The 15,405-nt window shown below is 36.0% G+C and overlaps 1 long non-coding RNA gene across 1 annotated transcript; it reads left to right on the top strand.

The window, feature by feature from the left end:
* The first annotated feature begins 1,945 nt into the window (after positions 1–1,945).
* Positions 1,946–10,904, top strand: LOC129922693 (uncharacterized). Its single transcript, XR_008774594.1, has 6 exons — positions 1,946–2,158; positions 2,374–2,449; positions 5,071–6,260; positions 7,022–7,798; positions 8,790–8,882; positions 10,685–10,904. It is a non-coding gene; the product is annotated as an uncharacterized LOC129922693 (long non-coding RNA).
* Positions 10,905–15,405: the final 4,501 nt, after the last annotated feature.

Genomic DNA, 15,405 nt, shown 5'->3' with positions numbered 1-15,405 from the left:
ATTAAAAAGGCACTCACAATCACGTCCTCTTCTAGTTAAGTTTCACAATGACTACGTCTTATGAACTACCCAGTCAAACACACTTTAGTGTTTCTATAAACAAGCTACCATTGGAAAAGTTCTGATATAACATGGAGAGAAACAAAAAAAAGTTTTATATATATATATATGTGTGTGTGTGTGTGTTGTGTGTGTGTGTGTGTGTGTGTGTACATAATTAATTTTTATTACATTCTGACCCTTTCGGAAGACGTTTATTGTAGACCTCCCGCCCTTGCTAGCAAGGGGGTCTGGGGGAGTTCCTATGGCTCCCCCAGCGCGGGGCTAAGCCCCGCGCCGAGCACTATTTCTGGTATTGAAAGCCAACAAAATGCATATTCTGAGGTATCTACAGTTCATTATCTTGCTATTAAAAATTTTTATTTCACAAACCTAATGTGCTATTCTTACTTACTTAGACCCTCTCGCGCCGTTCGGCGCATTTTCCGGCAATTTGTTTCCGCAACTCTTATTTGGCGTAATTCATTTTGTCGGAGAACATGTCCCGCAAAACCTCATGCGACGCTCTGTCACAATCTTACTAAGGGTTCGACTCTCAGTTCGGCATAGGATTTCTTTGATTTAGACCCGATCTCTATGACTAAAATCTGTCTTAGCCATCTTTGTTGAGCCACATTTAACTTAATGTTTTTCAATTTCGGCAGAAAACTATTCACACTTTATTAATGGCGCCCAAGCCACTGGTAGAAATTTGTAACCTTTCTTGACTACGCTCTTGGAATTACATGCCTGTATTTCGCTTTAGATTTTATATCGAAAAGGAAATTTTTTTCGTCAAATCATCTGTTGAGGGATTTTAAAATAAAAAATCTCTGGAGATTTTTGTTGTTTTTTTTTTTAAATCAAAACCCCATTTAGCTACGATCATAGAATTTGGTGACTGTAGTTTGCTTTAAAATAATATTGAAGAGAGAGGTTTTCAACTCTAAACGCTCTGTAGGGGTTTTAAACTTTAAAGAAAAAGCCATCTGGAGGAGGGGGATTTAAACTCAAAACCCCTTTGGCTAAGCTCATAGATTTTATAGTGTGTAATTTCCTTTTTATTTTATATTGAAGAGGTACTTTTTAGCTTCAAACCCCAACTGGAGGGGGGGGGGGTTAAACTCAAAACCCCTTTGGCTACGCTCATAAAATTTTTAGTGTGTATTTTTTTTTTTTTTATATTGTAGAGGGGGTTTATCGTAAATTTTGGAAGGGGTTTTAAAATCAAAATCTTCCTTAACCGTGCTGTTGGAATTTGGGGATTGTTGTTTGCATTTTTTTTGTTTTGTTTTATAGAAGAGGGGGATTTAACTGCAAAAACCTCTGGTAGGGGATTTAAAAATCAAAACCCCCCTGTAGGGAGTTTTAAACTCAAAGCCCACTGGTAGAGGGATTTGTATCTTAAAACCCCCTGATAGGGGTTTTTTAAATCTCAAAACCCCCTGGTAGAGGGTTTTTAACTCAAAACCCCCTCGGCTGTGCTGTGGTAAGGGATGATTTAGAATTAAAATCTCACCTAAAATAAACAAAATGAAAGCAAAAATCAGTCACTTAAGTCCGCCCCCCCCCCCCCCTTCGGGGAGGGGATTTCATTTCGGGGGGGTTTGAACCCCAAGAACCCAAGAACCCTCCCTTCTGGCTACGCCCATGATATATATATATATATATATATATATATATATATATATATATATATATATATATATATATATGTAGCATATAACACAGTGAATCAATTTTAACAAAATGGATGACCTTTTTCTTTTCTGCTACATGATTCTTCTTCACTCTTTCTTCCCCTTTCACTGAACTAGTCATCAGTAGTCTTTAGTTGTTTTTTTCTCAGAAGTCCTTTCTTTCTCTCTCTCTCTCTCTCTCTCTCTCTCTCTCTCACACACACACACACTCACACACTGCCTCTCCCCACATTTTTTTCAACGTCTCTCTTTCTCTGTCGCGCGCGTCTCCGTTTTTCATGTTGCTAACCATTGATTCCTGGTAGATATATATAAATACAGCTGCACGTATGAACTAAGTAGTAGCCCACCAGGTAGCACTTCAAAGACCTTCCTTGTTTTACCATCGAAAGGAAGTACCAAGACATTGTCAAGTTACAGTAAGTTGTTTTTTTTTTTCTTTAGTTAGATATTTTTAATTTTTGTTTAATTTTTTTTTTACAATAGGGGAAACCGAGTATGTTTTGTATAAACTATCAGTCCGTTGTCTGTCCGTATTTTTAACGGTCAGTCTATTACCATCTAACTCACTTCCATGTAATAAAAAAAAGTAAACACTTTTTTAAAATAATAATAATAACGTTCTCTATTTCAGTATTTTGTAGGCTTTCTACAAGAATGGAATTTGACATTCAAACAGGAAGGTCAAGTGAAAACAACATCTCTCCCAGGTAACGATTTGTACAGTTTAATTTAACTTTAGGTTGAATATCGACTTCTTTAACTTATTTCTAAAAACACAGAACACATCTTCTTTTTATATATGTAAAGCAAATGCTAAGAATCTGTTTTTGTATGTTGGTCTAGCGTATGTTATTTATAGTAATCTATAGTGCTACGTATTATTTTGTATCCTGTTATTTGTTTAGTTTATTTCGGTTATTCCTTCACTATAAAATATTATTACGACCAAACCTTCCGAAAGACCATGGGCAAGGCTTGAACCCGCGGCCATCGAGACGACATTGAAAAGTACATACTGTAATGGTTGCTTTGCTGTAGTAGATATGTGCCTGGCTTGGACAATTACTCATTAGGTGTTTGAGTATCTTGTATGGCGATTTTTTAAACAACACAAGTTTGATGCAAAGAAAACAATAACACAAGAACAAATGAAGCATTAAGTCCAGACTGTTCGACAATGTAATAACATTTCATGCATAAAGGGAACCACAGTCGTGTTTCGATGTTGTCACCTTGAAGTCACCTTGAAGTCCTAATACCAGCTGAATAAAATAACAGATAAACAAACTAAACCCCGTGACACTAGATGCAGCGTTCCAAGACCGTCAACAATAGAACGTCGCTGTGTCATGTTTCAGTCTGTATGTAGATCAGAATTTTTGTTATTTATAGAAATCAACACAGTGTAACAAGACTCAATGAAACATGATAAGAATTTTCTTTGGATCAATGTTTTCCTAAAATTCCGGTTTCACTTTGAGAATTCGGAGAATTTAGTTGAATACTTTGCTTTTTTTTTTTTAGGTTGGATTATTTCCTATTTATGGAAACATTAAAAAAAAATTATTTTAACCATATTCTAAATTTACGAATTTTATTTTTCAATAAAGCTGTATAAAAAGAAGAAAAACATTCAATTAAAAAAAAAAACACTGAATAATATAATGACTTTTTGCGGAAATACCCGAAGACCAGGGCCGGTCTTAGGCCACTGCAACCTATGCGGTCGCAGTGGGCCCCGCGCTTTCATAGGCCCCGCGCTAATTCTAGGTGTAATTATTAAATTGTAAAATACATACGAAAAAGTCATGGAAATCTCCTGAATTTATTGAAATCTCCTGAAAAATAGTCCAAATTGTCATTTGTGGGTGTTAGTTCATTACGGAAAACGCCAATCCTACGCGCGATAAAAGAAAAAAACCATTGTCAGCTTTCATGTAATAAAATGTAATAATCAGACGATTTTTCACCTTAATCAGAAGTTACAATTCTTTATTTACTTTTATAGTCACTGGCATATATATAAGGCATAGGTTGCAAGGTTAGTAAATTAAAATTAATTTGATCGCAATTTTGTTCTTAGTAAAGAATAAATAAAATTCAAAGTCAATTTTTTTTTCTAATACAAAATCTTAATTGTCACTTATTACTTATTATCCTTATTCCCACCCTGACTAGGCCCCGAGCAATCAGTTTCGCATAGGGCCTCGCAATTGTTAGGACCGGCCCTGCCGAAGACGTATGGTCAGTTCAAGAAAATAGTGTCTAGTTCTCTAGCCAAATTTTTTTTTTCCTTTTTATACTTTGCAAAAACTACAACTGTTAATTTAGAGTTTTCCGAGTGTGGTCAACGAGCTGGTAATTCTTTTTTCAAAGATATACATCCACTGTTAAATTTCTCGGAAAACTGTTAGAGACGTTGTCACGTTTTTTGAGAAACGTGTCCATCCATGAGGTTCCAGGAATATGTGACTTGAATTGTGGTTTTGGTAAAATCGAGTAATTAAAGATGCTCCACCACATGAATAGGTCGACTTAAGAGGATTATAAGTCGCACCTTGAAATGGCAAAAGCCATGTTAAAGCATTAATTTCTTGACCTAGAGAGAAATGTGGGTAGGGGTGAAGAAAGGAGCATAGCGAGGAGTAAACCACGACCGGAAAAGCGGGTTAAGTAGGTGAGCACGTAATGGCCAGGTAGGGTCAAAGATGACCGCCAGACGCATGGCGCCAAAGACCGGAGCTTTTTCTAGATCTTGTTTGTCTTTACTTGCGTCAAGAGAAGATAAGTGATATGGACACCAGCAGTGTCGTTCGCCAACGTGATGGATTCATTCCAGAAACTAAGGAAACTGGTGGAGTTTGGTGTTAACTCTTTCTCTTTGTATTTATTTTTCTTGTTGCGATAGAATTATCAATTTGTATTTCACTATCCTTTTACGATTAAACTTCAATAACCTTTTTGTTTGTTGTCAGAAAATGTTATATTTGGTATAGAATTGTAGGGAAATGCATGTTCTTGTTACGTAGCGCAAAATTAAAGTTTATAAATCCAAAAATCGATTTAGTTTAAAGGGGTCAATAAACGTTGGCATCGTCTTTTGGGGGAGAAAGTGTTAAAACTGATCTTAGAAAGGGGAAATAATTAGGGTGAAATTTTTACAAATTAGAAATAAAGCTGTCATTAATTTCAGCGACACTGTAAGCGAGCTTTTGACTTAGAGGGTAAAGTTATGGTCCCGCTACAGCAGCTACTGGGCACATATTTTGGGGATTTGAAAATCTGGTCTGATAAAAACAATTAACATATTATAAATTTCAATTTTCAGATACGATTTCAATGAAGTTCAGAATGTAGCTTTTGGCGGAGGATCAATTCATCACTACAACGTGAACAACTTTTTTATTGTAAACACTGAGATACTCGTAGAAGTACTAGAAGAAATTAAAATGCAGGACTTCAAGGTGGAAACCTTCGATGAAAATTTTGAGGATATAGCAAAAAGGATAAATTCAAAAATGTCAAAATCAAGGAAAGGAAATATTGGTTCGCGTTGTGTTGACAGAGTCTGTAAATGGTTGAATGCAATGCGTCACTCTACACCAACCGTTGCAATAAAATTAAACATTCTTAAGATAATAATGATGGCTAAGGACAATCTATTATCTTGCAACAGTTATATTAGATTGGTATAATCAAGCGAAAAGACTGGTTTTGTGCTACTGGTGTGTAGACTATCAAGGCCCGAGATGTTTATTGCCTTACTCTGCTGGTGTCTAGACTATCAAGCCCCGAGATGTTTATTGCCTTACTCTGCTGGCGTCTAGACTATCAAGGCCCGAGATGTTTATTGCCTTACTCTGCTGGTGTCTAGACTATCAAGGCCCGAGATGTTTATTGCCTTACTCTGCTGGTGTCTAGACTATCAAGGCCCGAGATGTTTATTGCCTTACTCTGCTGGTGTCTAGACTATCAAGGCCCCCCCCCCATGTTGATTTGCCTTACTCTGCTGGTGTCTAGACTATCAAGGCCCCCCCCCCCATGTTGATTTGCCTTACTCTGCTGTTGTCTGGGCTATCAACAGAGCTAGGCAGGCCTTAGAGTGGAACCCCCAGGGAACAAGACGCAGAGGAAGACCAAAAAGAACATGGCGACGCAGTGTACTTGAAGAAGCAGAGAAGACCGGGAAGAACTGGGACACCATCAAAAAGCTAGCAAGAGACCGTGGAGAGTGGCGTGTTTTTGTCGAGGCCCTATGTTCCATGAGGAACTCAAAGGAGTGATGATGATGATGATGAAGAGAAATTAGCGATGGTCCATTCAAGGATTATACATGAATAATTCATTTGATTGAAAACAATTTCGCCAATTGTTCAATCAAATTGGGAGAGATGTCGGGGTCCTAGGAAATCTCATGCTTGCCTCCTCGTGGTGGACCCTGGGTGAAACTATCAATACAGAACAAGTTTCAGCTAAATAAGCATGAGTTTTGTCTCTTGTACCTTATAAGAGGTGAAAGTAAGTGTTTCTTCTAATGTTTATATTAATATCTCTAGAATTGTGAAACCACGTCATTTTGATTTTACTAATAATAATTTGAATATTCAGTTTGAATTGTAGATTTGAGAGAGTGCAGTATCTGGTGTACATTAGATAAGGAGTGTTGATAATCTATGTATTTAAAAAATATTACGCTTCTGCAACAAACAAGGAGGTAAAGAGGCAATTGTTTACTATACTTAAGAAAACATGATTCATGCAAAACATTAACCAATTTGTCAATTATTGTTAATTATATAGATTTTTCGAAAAGGAAACAAATACTACTGTATTGAGATATGTGGTTGTAAATGTGGAGTTATCCCCATTACATAATCTGTTTCATATATATATATATATATATTGCTTTTTTAGTATTGGAAGTGTTGTCAGGATGTTTTTACGTCGAAAATGTTCCTGTTGCCGACAGTTTAAGTTCTCTCAAGCTTTTATTGAATACTGTTAAGCTGTTCGCTTTTCTTTTTCTGACTCCATATTATCTTTGTGAAACAACTGCCGGAAAGTGAGAAAACTGTAAGCTTCATATTCTTCTTTATGACAACGTTTACTTTTGCTATTTTATTTCTTTGTAGACTGTAGGCATGACTAGAATTTCTTATTTTTCAACAGACGTGAGGAAAATATCTCGATCTATGCTATGTAACAATCGATTATTCGCTGAACTTATACATAATTCCAAACTTACTACTTTTGTAATGTATTATTTCTCCTTTTTCCAGCTGTGAAAGAAAGAAAAAAAGTTTCGAAACATTCGAATGAAGAACAAATGAATGTCTACAAGCATAGGATAAGTATTATGATTACCACTCGATGATAGATAGATAGATAGATAGATAGATAGATAGATAGATAGATAGATAGATAGATAGATAGATAGATAGATAGATAGATAGATAGATAGATAGATAGATAGATAGATAGATAGATTGATTGATAGATAGATAGATTGATAGATTGATAGATAGATAGATAGATAGATAGGGTTTGGTCCCCCTAGATAAGTGTACACATTTTTTCCCATACTCATTATCGGATCAAGTTGAAGCTATAAACAATAATTTACTATACCTTACTAAACATGAGTCAATTAAAAATGAAGTTAATTAATTAATGGTAATTAATTATTTTGCTTGATATCGAATTATGGAAATAACTTCTAGATTGTTGAGAAATAAAGTTCTAAGTACGGAGTCCTTCCCCTTGGAAAAGCTTTTTTTTTTTTTTTAAGGACTTCTTAAATATTTTTCCATTGGTTTTGATAAATCTACAACAGTAGGATACCGACGTTTGTTTTTACAATGAAAAAAGAAAGAATTGATTTTGTATTTCAATCAATTTAACTTATTTGTCCCTATATTTCAATGATAAGAATCGTATTATCTTTAGAACTACTTTCAGGACAATATACATGAACAATATATTTTTTTAATTACAAACATGAACAAGTTCATTGGAAGAGCTCACAATACAGTACACAAGTAGCTATCCTATAAAAGGTATGTGAAAAAGAAGACCCTATATGAGCACGTAATGTCCTTTACGGACGTACGAAACCTATATTTGCATCCAATGTCCCTCGCATAATACTATGGTTCTGTTTTGGTGTCCTAACACAGATTTACAATTAAAACTAGAAAAACACACAAAAGAAAACTTAAAATAAAAAGTCTGGAAGGAATTGCATTAATTAGTTTTGGATCTGTCATGTAATTAGTTTTCTAATAGATCTAGACCAAGAACATAAATCTGTGCCATTAAAATATTTTTACCAATTATTTTTGCTTAGCGCTATTTCATACTTTTAGCTTTCTAAATACGATATAACCCTATCACTTGTCTGAACCAGTTGGGAAAATGGAGGGCGGGAAGGGGGGGGGGGGGAGAAAGAAAAGGATATCTAGAGGAATTTAACCGTAATCGTTTTTTAAAGGTATTATTTAAAAATAAGGGGGGGGGACGATTTGAATTCGAACTTATGTCTCAAGCCTCCTAAAGCCGCCATACTAACCACTCAACCAGTGAGGTGGTAATGAAAATAAAGGGGGCTTATTCAGATTACACCACCACTTCAGTCAAGTACATTTTTTTTCTTGTTTGAGATACCAATGATTAATTATAAACAAAATTATTAATTATCAGTAGTTAATTAACTAATTGTTTGTTTTTTTAATTCTTGTGTTGTAAGGTAAAAGAAATAATTGTGCAAAATTTCATCTTGATCCGAGACTGGGTGTAGGAAAATAAAGTATTCAAAGTGCATATTAGACGGATAGACAGAGTTAGCTGATATATGATTAGTAAAAATATTTTAATGATTTTAAAAAGGAAACAGAAATCTGCATTAAATTTACTGTAGACGTGAAATTTTTCGTTCAAAGTTCTCTAAAAGTTTCTTGACATGACAGATGATTTCGAACTAATTTAGGACTACACTTTACAAAAAAAAAAGTATGTAAATTGTATAATAAAATTCATTATCCTGAACAGACATGAACTCAACGTACAACGGCTAATCAGAAACGGACATGGATCGTGGTAGACATCTATTTTGAGCTAATTGGGAATTCACTTTACCACGAGGTAGTACTCATCTGACGTTTATAACTTGATAGTGAGAAAATGTTGTGTTTGATCGTTTTATCCTGAATAGAGAAATAAATAATTTTGTTTTAAACAGAATATATAATATCTAATTTTTTTTTTACTTTTCTATATTTTTATATATTTCTATATATTTTCTTAACATCATTGGCCTCCTTCAGTCGTGAAACGACTATGGTTCATTTCGAACATTTTTTCATATGGCTATGGAGCCCTATTTTGGAGAGACACTCCCGTCCACATATAATGCATGTAAAGGTGGCTTTCTCTTCGGTGGTAGATGAGCTGACCATTTTCCGCATGGCACGCTTTTATTGAAGAGCCTAGGCCCATGTTTTCTCGCTGTCTATAGCTTTCTTGGTAATCGTCTCTCTCCAACTAGTGCGGTCTAAAGCTATGTCTTCCCAGTGGTCAGTATCAATGTTCACTGGTTTTAAATCCATTTTTATCAAATCATCGTAACGGGGGTGGGGGCAACCGGTTTTTCTTGAGCCAGACTCAAGTTGCCCGTACAGAATGATTTTCGGAATGCGGTTGTCCTCCGGCCGGCGAACATGTCCGAGCCAGCGCAGGCGGCGTTGGCTGAGGACCGTAAAGATGCTGGGAAGGCCCGTTCTCGAGAGGATCTCAGTATTACACACTTTTTCTTTCCATATTATTATCCCTAATTCTTGGACTGAGTCTAGCGATGGTGGATGCGGCCTTCGCTACGCGTTTCTTGAGCTCCTCTTCTAGTGACAGGTCACCTTGAATTGTAGACCCATGGTAGCAGAATTCGTTTAAGGCATCTAGCTTGTTATCGTCAATGAGGATGTATGGTGATGCTGTAGCAGGTGGTCCCATAACATTAGTTTTCTTTGTGCTAAAGGTTAGGCCATACTCTTTGCAAGCCTTAGAGAAGCAGGACATTAGTGACTGAAGTTCCTCTTGTGTGTGTGCCACTACCACTGCGTCGTCCGCAAAGAGCATACCTCTTACTAGAGTGGTTTTGGTTTTAGTTTTGGCCCTCAGTCTAGCAATATTTAGAAGTTAGCCGTCAAATCTGGAGAAAAGATATATGCCTTCGGTGGATTTGTCAAATGCGTGGTGGATTAACATTGAAAAGAATATTCCAAAGAGAGTAGGGGCCAGGACACATCCTTGTTTGACTCCGCTGTTTATACTGAAACTTTCGGAGCAGGCGCCGTTGAACAGCACTGTACCCATCATATTTTGGTGGAAAGAGACAATAATATTTAGCAGCTTGGGTAGACAACCTATTAACTGTAAGATTTTAAAGAGGCCTTCTCTGCTGACTAGAAGAAAGGCTTTTGTCAGGTCGATGAATACATTCTTTGCTCTCTGCACTTTTCCTGAAGTTGACTGATGTAGAAAATCATGTCAATTGTTGATCTCGTTGAACTAACATTCTGGATAGACTCGATCAGCAAGTTTTCGTAGCCTGGGAAGTATCACTCGAGCAAAGCCTACAATGCTTAGGAGAGAGATTCCCCTGTAGTTGTTGCAGTCGCTTCTGTTACCTTTGTTCTTGTACAAGGTGATGATCTTTGCATCCCGCAGATCCTGTGGCTCAATACCTTCTTGCCAACATTTGCAGAGCAGTTCATGTTTCAGAAGATCAGGGGAGATACCGTCACATGTCAGAGGCTGTTTGCCTTTAGAAGCATTTTATAGGTAATGGCGGGCTTAGAACCATTACCACTTACGGCATTAACAACCTTGCGGAACCATTTTCTTTATATACACATAATACAAATATGGATGCATTTTTTTTGTTGTAGATCTATGTGATCAGACACCATTTCATTTAATCCTTGAAAAGTTAAAGGGAAAGCATGATCTACAGAGCGGAAAGGTAACACGTTCAGGACCTACAGAAACTAAGAAAAACGCAAAAACATGGTCTATGAAAATAAATATATGATAAATAATTTTTTTTTTTTTTTTTTTTTTTTTTTGACATTGTGATTGATGCAACAAAATAAAAATTAATAATATTCTCTTTTGTTTTCATTTTTAACGGTCCATTTAAATTCACATTTCAAATCTTTTATGTTCGTGAATTGTATGTATTCATAGACATACATACATATAGACTGGCCGATTTAAGAGTTTTTTGAAATGAAAATTTGTGACTTGCAACTATGTGTACTTTATTATACAGCATTTATGAGCAGTATAAAAGTTAAGTATTCGTATCTATTTCAGCCACACACCTATATATATATATTGTAAATAAGGAGGCAGTGTAGTTTTGTTTAATCTCTAAGAATGAAGATCAAGAAATTTTTCATAATTCGGAAATCCGAATACAATAGAAATACATGTTTTCAGTTACATGAAGTTACTTCCTTCGGCCAATCTATATTTATTTATGTCTATGAGTTTTGTTTAATCTCTAAGAATGAAGATCATGCAATTTTACACAATTCGGAAATCCGAATACAATAGATATACATGTTTTCAAGTTACATGAAGTTACTTCCTTCGGCCAGTCTATATTTATTTATGTCTATGTAGGTTAGGTTTCTTCCCTTGTTGGTGAAAATGCCTATTCGTCGGATGGTGCTGATATATTGTTACTGTGATGTGCCGGGGATTCTGTAGATGTATCTCTAGATCTAAAGAAGTCTTAGAGATTCAATTAACGAAGATCCTTTTAATTCAAATACAGAACTTTAATTCAAAACTTGGAATCACAATAATGTACACTATAACAGTATGTACAGAAATACAACTGTATCAGATGAATATCTTCTTTCAAAGCTCAATAATAAAATATATTCAGAATAATACTGGATCTAATAAAATACAAGACTTGTCACTTCAAGTTACAACTCTAAACTAAAATACGTCTTATCTCTATGAAGTTTCTTCCACAACTAACCTCTCTAGATTCTTCTCTACCCAATCATTTTCTTCGCTGCATCCCCGACGCTTGCTTTAACCAAATTCAATCATACCCCGCCAGATGTTACGCTGTCACCGGATATGTGACGTCATGGTTTTCTTCAGGTCATGGGTTATTCCGGCGCGTGACTTTAATCCTAAGTTTATTTTACCCTAGACTAGGTGTATTTTAATTGATACGTGACAATATGAGTAGGATGAACTATGTTACTTGCTTCCAAGGCAGGTGTTGTTTTGATGATAACATTTTTAATTATTTAAAACGTAAGCCTCTAGAAGCAGTGGCTTAGCTAGGGATTTACGGGCCAGCGGGAGGGGGGGTAATCTCTTAAGGGGCCCTGCATTTTGACATTCGACATCATGACATGAGATTTTATACTTAAAAAATATATAATTTAATAATATAATAATATATAATTAGGTTATTCCTTAAGAATAACCCCGCCGGAAAGGGTTAATATGTGTGTAAAACATGCAACAGGGTAACTAGCTTACGTAACAACATGAATAGCAAGATAACTTGGCAGTAGCGTAATATTTAATATTTAAAGTATTTTAAAAAATTTGGAAACTCGTTTGGGGGCCACCGTTGTAAACGTTAGGGTGTTTGATGTGTATTAATATTACACAAGGGACTGGTCACTAAGGTGTAGAAACGTGTATCACTCTCAATGTGTCGCGAATGCTGTAGAATGGTGTAGATTGTGTGAGTCCGAGTTTTGGCAAACAAGACATAACGTTTATTTAATAAAACAATATGTTGCACTCATAGTAGTTACAAAAAGGATAAAATGCATAGAAATATAGTTACGTCCGCTTAACAGCGGTAGCTTAACAGCGGTATCAAAAATCTCCAATATACTAAGTCCTCAGGAATAGATATACATATAACTTTACTTATTAAATCACGTCAGCATCACAGCGGGTAAAAAAAACGACTCTCAGTGCCTATTCACCCGACTTACTTAAGGTTACTACCGTGTGCAACGGACCAAAAGATCTTACTTAACTAACCTAAAAGTCAATTTAGTCATTCTTACTTCCTGTTTCTATATCATGGGTTCTTACGTGTCTCTCCACATAAAACAGTCAATGTCAACCGAGACTGTGACATTACGCCCTTTCCCTCAAAAAAAGATATTACAAAAATCTTTCAAAATTTGAGCTCCATACAACTCATGTTCATAATCATGTTCGTTTGAGAAAATAATTAATTAATATACAATGTATGCTACAATATCTTGCACTTGTCTTATCATGCCATCAAAAAATTGATGAGGCTAATATATGGTCTCATTTGAATTTACAATACTTGAAAAAAATATAGTTGTCTGTGTAGACAATAGGGGTGCACCGGATAGTAATTTTTGATATCCGACCGGAGCCGGATATAACCGGATAGTAAAATAAGATATTCGGCCGGAGCCGGAGCCGGAGCCGGATACCTACATGACTCAAACAGCTCGTTTTACTGAAGTTTTTGCAAATCTTTTATATAACATACCTATATTCATATTATTTTTTTATTTACTTTCTTACTTTAAACTCTATCACTGATTGATAGATTAAAATAAACAGCATTTTTTTTTACAGATATGCTTATCATAAACTAATATTTGTAACATGAGATGGTGTGTGCGTATGTATTGTAAAGTAGAATGTGGGATAACTCATGCAGAATATATAAACTTATATGTAACTAATGTAAATCTTTCAAAGGAAAAGTTCACTCTTGGTTTTATAGCGTAAATCTTTCTTAAGTACAATCTAAGTTGTATAGTGGTTAGATGTTTGTGTTTATGTATTTGACACCATCAACTTGTCATTAGGCTCGTGTTTTAAAGGTCACAAACCGCTTCTGGTTTGTATCTAATACAGATAATGGCTTAGTAAATATCTTAAGTACAGCAAATTTGCAGCCGTATGCTGGTCATTAAATTTTGTACAATGCAAAACATAGCTGCTTCGGTCAAATGACTCATTCAACCAATGGGCAGTTAAACCAAAATATGATTCGGTGGTATTATCAGCTGTCCAAGTGTCCGTTGAGAAAGCGATGCTTTTAGCATCAGATAGCATTTCACGAAGCTTTGAGGAAATATTGTCGTAGATATCTGGAATAACACGTTCTGTAAAATATTTGCGACTAGGCACAGTGTATCTTTTCTCCAGTACTTTTAAAAGTCCAATAAATCCAGGCTTCTCAACTACTTGGTAAGGTTCCATGTCAGTTGCAATCATCTTTGCTATGGCCAAGTGAATGCGTTTAGCATTATCACTATTTATATCCCACAATTTAGCTTTGTCTAAGACCTCTTTAATCCCTGGTTGCTGCTTGTGTGTGAGGCTTGAGGAATCACTGGAGCTCGTAGACGTACTGGCACAGGCAGTGATATTACTTAATGCTGATTTCAATGCAGTCATTTCGTTGAATAAGTCTGGGTGTTTCGAGCGTAGATGACTAATCATAGTGGTGGTTGAGAAGTCTTTAGGTTTGCCTGGTTTACCACGTGACATTACTATTTTACAAGCATTGCAAACTGCTTTAGAGTTGTCCATTGTTTTGACATTAAAGTAACGCCATATAAGTGATGACTTTTTATCAGCCATTATTATTTGTATTTAATTTACTAAATGCCCTTGCAAGCCACTTTTATACCCGTGGCTTGTGTAACAAAATACTTGTAGGGGTGTGTCCTGTAGTTCAGCGCTCTAATTTACATTTCTCTTCAAGTAAACAAACTTAGTGTCATCATCTAGTGACCTCTAGACAGTGTCAATATGTCTTAACAATTTGGTTTGTGGTCCAGACCCTGGATTGACAACCTATCTCATAATAAACAAACTCATATCAGATTAACCTTATAGAGATTTGGCTTGTAGTCCCGCCCCTAATAAAAAGTCTACTCCAAGTAAACAAACTCAGTTCCCTCATAAGATGTGACCTCTAGAAAGTGTCAACACGCTGACATCTGGCTTAATGTGGTCAGCTGCCTATCCGTGAACTCAATGTTATGGACTAAACAAACAAAAGGAGGTGGGGGTGCTCATTTCTACCTCTGGAGATATACTCGCACATCTAGACAGATTATCAGCGTGACGTAGTTAAGGAATATTACGTGTTTACAAGACCACTCAAAGGTCAAGACAAGCTTTTAAAATGTGCCAGACATCGCTGCTACGTATGTAATACGAATTTATTATGTAAAGTCTAGTTCATCCCCCCCCCCCAATAACAAACCTAGTTCCCTCGTGTGACCTCTAGAGAGTGCTTACGTCCATCGTATCTGACTTGGGGTCACCTGTCAATCAATGAACTCAATGTGATGGGCTAAACAAATAAAAGGGGGAGGGAGTTGTTCATCTAGAAATATACCTGGTTACCTTAGAGGTGTGGCTCTTGTAGTCCAGCCCCCCCCCCCGCCTAATAAAGATTAACTACTTAGTAAACAAACTCAGTTCCCCCGAAAGGTGTGACCACTAGAGAGTGTCAATACGCTGACATTAAACCTACGTCCATCGTATTTAACTTGTGGTTACTGACCCATAAAAAATTCAATGTGATGGACTAAACAAATAGACAATACTAATA

The sequence above is a fragment of the Biomphalaria glabrata genome, chromosome 14, assembly GCF_947242115.1.
Source record: "Biomphalaria glabrata chromosome 14, xgBioGlab47.1, whole genome shotgun sequence".
In the NCBI taxonomy this organism is placed as follows: domain Eukaryota; kingdom Metazoa; phylum Mollusca; class Gastropoda; family Planorbidae; genus Biomphalaria; species Biomphalaria glabrata.
This window is presented reverse-complemented; position numbering and strand designations above follow the sequence as displayed.